Here is a 6,000-nt window from a genome sequence, read left to right as displayed (position 1 = left end):
TTGGGCAGCTTACTGTCAGCGTTTCGTTGTCTTTTGTCTGTGTAATAATATTCATGTTAAGCAATGTGAGGTGATATCTCACTGTGGTTTTGATTGGAATTCTCCTGAAAATAAGCAATGTTGATCACCTTTCTACGTCCTGCTGACTGTGTATGTCTTCCCAAGAATACAATGTCTATGCACAAGTCTTACCCTCTTAAAAATCAGTTTATTTGTATTTTTTGCTATTGTATGGGCCCTTCATACATTTGGATAGAACCACTTGTCAGATATACAATTGCACATAACTTATTTTTCTGTGATTTTGGTGTCAAATCCATATAAATCATTTTCCAGATTAATTCCAGAATGCTTCATTTTTTCTCTCTGAGTTTACAGTTTTACATATCGTATTATTTTCAAGCCTTGAGAACATTTTAGGTGACTTTTGTATATGATGTGAGATAAGATCTCATTGTCTTTCTGCATACGGATGCCCAGTTTTTACACATATGTTAGAAAGGCTATCCTTTCCTCATTGTGTGTTCTTGGAACACAAAATCTGGCAGAGACACACAAAAGAGGAAAAGTTTAGACCAATATTCCTGATGATAGACCTAAAAATCTTCAAGAACATACTGATATATTGAATACATTAGCACATTAGAAAGTTAATACATTATGATCATGTAGCTTTTACACCTTTCATGCAAGGTTAGCTCAACATACAGAGATTAATGAAGGTGATTCATCACATAAGCAGAATAAAAACCAAAAATTATATGATTATCTCAATAGATCCTGAGAAACTTTTCATAAGATTCAACATTTTTCATGATAAAAACCCTCAGCAGACTAGAGATCAAAGAAACTTTACTTAAAATGATAAGACGCATGTATGACAAACCCACAGCTAACGTCATATTGAATCAACAAAAGCTCAAATTATTCCCTTCATAACTGCAATTAAACAGGAGTACCCACTCTCATTACTCCTATTTAACATAGTACTGGATGTGCTAGCCAGAGAAATCAGGCCAGAGAAAGAAATAAAAGACACTAACATAATTAAATAAGTATTCAAACTATCTCAATTTATTGTTGATACGATTCCATACATAGAACACTCAATAGACGCCTCCAAAAGAATCCTAGAATTGATAATCAACTTGAGTAATGTTTCAGGATATACAATGAATATACAAAAATCAGTAGCTTTTTTATACACCAGCAATATTCAGGGTGAGAACAAAATAAAGGACACAATCCCTCTTATAATATCTACAAAAAAAATACATACTTAAAAATGCAGTTAACAAAGGAGGTGAAAGATCTCTGCAAGAAGAACTGCAAAACACTGTGAAAATAAATCAGAGAGGAAACAAATAAATGGAAAAACAATTTCATGCTTATGGATTAGAAGAAATAGTACTGCAAAATGGCAATATTTCCCTTCAAATTTTACATATTCAATGTTATTACTATCAATCTACCAGCTTTATTCTTCAGAGAAATATTTTAAATACTATTCTAAAATTTGTTTGTAACCAAAAAAGAGCCAAACTAGCCAAAGTAATCCTAAGCCAAAAGAACAATGACAGAAAGATGACACTGTTGGACTTTAAACTCTACTATAAAGCAACAGTAACAAAATCTGTTTGGTACTGATACAAGAACAAACACATAGATCAACGAAATAGAATAGAAAACTCAAAAATAAAGCTGCACACTTACAACCCTCTGTTTTTTGACAACTCTGAAAAACCTTAACAAGCAATGGGTAAAGGGCAACCTAGTCAATAAATGCTGCTGGTGTAACTTGCTAGCCATATGCAGAAGATGGAAACTTTACTCCCAGCTATCACCATGTGAAAAAGAAAATCAACTCAAAATGGATTATAGCTGTAAGCTAAGATTTCAAACTACAAAAAAATGTAGTAAGACAACCCAGGAATACTCTTCTCTGCATTGGCCTTGAGAAACAATTACTAGCTGTGAGATTTGTTGCTACATTACTACATCAGAGTGTTTCTCACATCATGTAAAAAATGTTGACTCTGTGAAATTCACTACTTTTTCTATCATTTTATTGTCTTATATCTAAAATTTCTGAAGTTGAAGGGAAGCAAGAATTTTTCTCAGGCAACAAAGCCTATGTGATAATTAACAGAGGGAGGTTAAACTCCAACTCTCTGAATGGAGAAATATCAACAAAATTTGGTGTAATTATACTGTTTTAGATAAACATCCTTCTCTCATGAATTTTATTTATTAGTTTATTAATAAGAGTATGTTTTTATAAATATTTATTTAATACTTTAATTGAAATTTTCCAACTCTTTGGAAATTGCGAGCTTTTTCCAGTTGTCTCCATCTTTTTGCAATACCTCATTTGCGTGTGTGTGTGTGTGTGTGTGTGTGTGTGTGTGTGTTTGCTTTTTAAGTTTTTAAATAGTTATGTGTGGTACAAGTACATTTATGTTACATAAATATATTGCATAGTGATAAAGTTTGAATTTTTAAAGTAAGCTCAACAGATATATAGTACCTTGGAACCATTAAGTGATTAGTGATCTCATTTTCCAAATTGTATGAGTCTCCCATGTCTATTATTCAACTCTTTGTGTCTATGTGTACCCATTTCTTGGCTCCAACTTATACATGAGAAAAAGCCATATTTGACTTCCTGCTTATGAGTTGTTAGACTTAAGAAAATGACCTCCAGTTCCATCCATATTGCTGTCAAAGACATAATTTCCTTTTTATGAATAAATTATTTTTCATTGTGTGTAAATACCACATTCTTTTTATTCAGTTATCCATTGCTAGACACTTAGATTAACTCTGTATCTTTGTGACTGTAAATGTTGCTGCAATAAACATATGAGTACATATGTTTTTTGATAGAATGATTTATTTGGTGGGTACATATCATGTAGTGGGATTGCCGATAGAATGATAGATCTATTTGTAGTGGTTTTAGAAGCCTTTACAATTTCTTCCACATACGTTACACTAATTTACATTATCAGCAACGGTTTATAAATGTGTTTTCTCTGAACTCTCACCAACATGTCTAACTTTTTAACTTTCTAATAAAAGTCATTCTGACTGGTGTAAAGTTGTGTCTCACTGTTATTTTAATATGCATTTATCTGATGATTAGTGTTGTTCAGCATTTTATTGTCATATGCTTGGTCATTTGAATGTCTTCTTCACAAATGTGTGTGGGTGCCTTTTCCCACTATTTAACTGTGTAATTTATTCATTTGTTGTTGTTTCTGAGTTGTTTGTGTTCTTGGTAGATTCTAGATGTCAGTTCTTTATTGCACAGTAATGGAATAAATCTAAAAATCAATTGCAAAAAAGTTGTTGAAACTATAAAAGAATGAGGCAATTAAGCAGCAAAAGTTTGACCAATCATTGGCTCAACAATAAAATTAAGATATTATTTTTTAAAAATACAAAGAGAAATGAAGACACAGCATACCAAATCCTCTGGGATACAGCAAAAGCAGTGCTAAGAAAAAAGCTTATAGTTCTAAATGACTACCTAAATATAAAGATGACAAACTAGCTCTCTATTGATTTACTTCAAGAAAATAACAATTAGAACAAACCAACCCCAGAGCTAGAAGAAGAAAATAAAGATCATAGCAGAAGTAAATTAGATTGAAGCAGAAAAAAAAAAGTAAAGAATCAACCAGAAAACAGGTGGTTACTTTCAAAGATGAACACAATTGGTAGATCCCTAACAATGTCAACCAGGAAAAGATAAATATTTAAATAAGCACTAGCAGAAATGATAAAGGTGATATTACAACTGATGTCACAGAAATACAAAAGATTATCAAAACATACTGAGCATCTCTATGCTCACAAACTAGAAAATCTAGAAGAATTCAATACATTTCTGGAAATATTCAACCCTCCCAAGTTGAACCAGGAAGGAATAAAATCCTAAATAGGCCAATAAGAGTAATAAGATTGAATCAGAAATTGAAAATCTTCCAACTGTCAAAGCCCAGAACCAGATAAACTGACAGTCTAATTATACCAGATGTACCATTGTTACTGGAAATATTTCAATAGATTAAGGAGAAGATTATTCCCCAGCTTGGTCTACAAAAACTCGTATCACCTGATATCAATTTAGGCAAGGATACAACAACAACAACAACAACAACAACAACGAAAAGCTACAGGGAGATGTCCTCAATGAACCTAGATGTAAAATCATAAACAAGGATTAGCTAACTGAAACCAACAGCACAATAAAAAGATCATACATCATGATAAAGAGCGTTATACTCCAGGGATGCAAAGACTGGATAAAAGAAACACATCAATAAATATGATTCACTATATAAACATAATTTTAAAAAATAAGACCGTCTCAATGGATGCAAAAAATTATTCAGTAAAATTCAATACCCCTCGTGAAAAACTCCTCGATAAGCTTAGCAGCAAAGAAACAGACCTCAAAATAATAAAAGCCACATACAACAACCAACAAAAACTCTTAGGGATCTTAAATAATCAATAAAACAATAAAACAGGGATCTTCTTAAATTTCATAAAAACATATGCAACTGATTTATTCCATAGACTGCTAGTGACTTAGTAGTGAAGACATGAATGACTGGAAAAAAGCCACATACAACAAAATCTCACATCATACGAAATGAGAAAAAGTTGGAAAAATATTCCTGAAAAACATGTACAGGAAGGCACACTTTCACCACTCCTATTCGACGTATTACTGAAACTCCAGGAAAGAAAAAAAGAAATGTGTGTTTCAAGTTCCAAGCTAAGGAATCCCGGAGGGCCATACCCAGGAACTCACTTTTTATCTACAAATAACATCCAAACCCCTGCCTATCCCTTGGAAAAGAGGATTTACGGGTGATTGAGGTTCTTTGTTTCAGGTTAAATGGAAGTTGTTAGGTGGAGGGTGTTATGTGAAAATTACTAGATAAGCTGAATGCCTTTTGTCAAATGGTCATAGTTTTCTTGTCCAGCCTGCTGTACCTGAACCACACTGTGTGAGAGCCCTCAATAAACTCTATGTCCTGTTCACTGGTCTGCGTTTATTTCTTTGGCCTGTTGTACATGATGCCAGTCCTATTGGAGTCAATATTGGTCTGGCATGACATTCAGTGAACCTGGAAAAAGGTAAAAAAATGTGATGAAGACCCACACAGTGGACTCTAAAGAGAAAAGACCCCTACAGAAATCCCGGGCAGGCTGTGGATTTCTATGTGTGGCCCAACAGCTGCTGTCCGTGATGGGTGGGGCCCACGGCGTGAGGATGGGGATGCTGCCAAAATGCCAAGCATTCTGGAAGAACCACTTCAGAGGGTGCATCTTTCAAAGTGCAAGTCAGACGCCCAAGCTGTTGCGTTTGCAGGTGGTTGGTCCCTCCCGACTGCACTCTGAGCAGCCACTGAGGCAGAGCTCACTGTGAGGGCTACCATGAGTCAGTCACAAGAAGAGCAACTCCTAGAGAAGCATGCCAGACTAGCTCAGACTAATCAGACCTTTCTGTCCTGGGTGTGTAAGCAGAATGGTACAATGGGGCTGGTGGCTTGTCGAGAGCACATTTGAAGGATTTCTGACCATCACACGAATTAGGTAGGGCTATGATGACTAAATTTTCCTGGGACCCTAAGACCTAGGATCCCATGAAGAGCTCTAGGCTGGTGTGGGGGCTCACACCTGTAATCTCGGCATTTTGGGAGGTCACGTTGGATGGATTGCCTGAGCTCAGGAGTTTGTGACCATCCTGAGCAACATGGTGAAACCCCATCTCTAATAAAATACAAAAAAAAAAAAAAAATAGCTGTGTGTGGTCCCACAGTGCCTGTAGTCCAGCTACTTGTGAGACTGAGGCAGAAGAATTGCTTGAACTCAGGAGGCAGAGGTTTCAGTGAGCCGAGATCACACCACTGCACTCCAGCCTGGTCGAAAGAGTGAGACTTCATCTCAAAAATAAAATAAAGAGCTCTAATGGTGAGGAGG

The sequence above is a fragment of the Saimiri boliviensis genome, chromosome 2 (genome assembly GCF_048565385.1).
Source record: "Saimiri boliviensis isolate mSaiBol1 chromosome 2, mSaiBol1.pri, whole genome shotgun sequence".
Lineage (NCBI taxonomy): Eukaryota > Metazoa > Chordata > Mammalia > Primates > Cebidae > Saimiri > Saimiri boliviensis.
Note: the sequence above shows the minus strand (reverse complement) of the source record.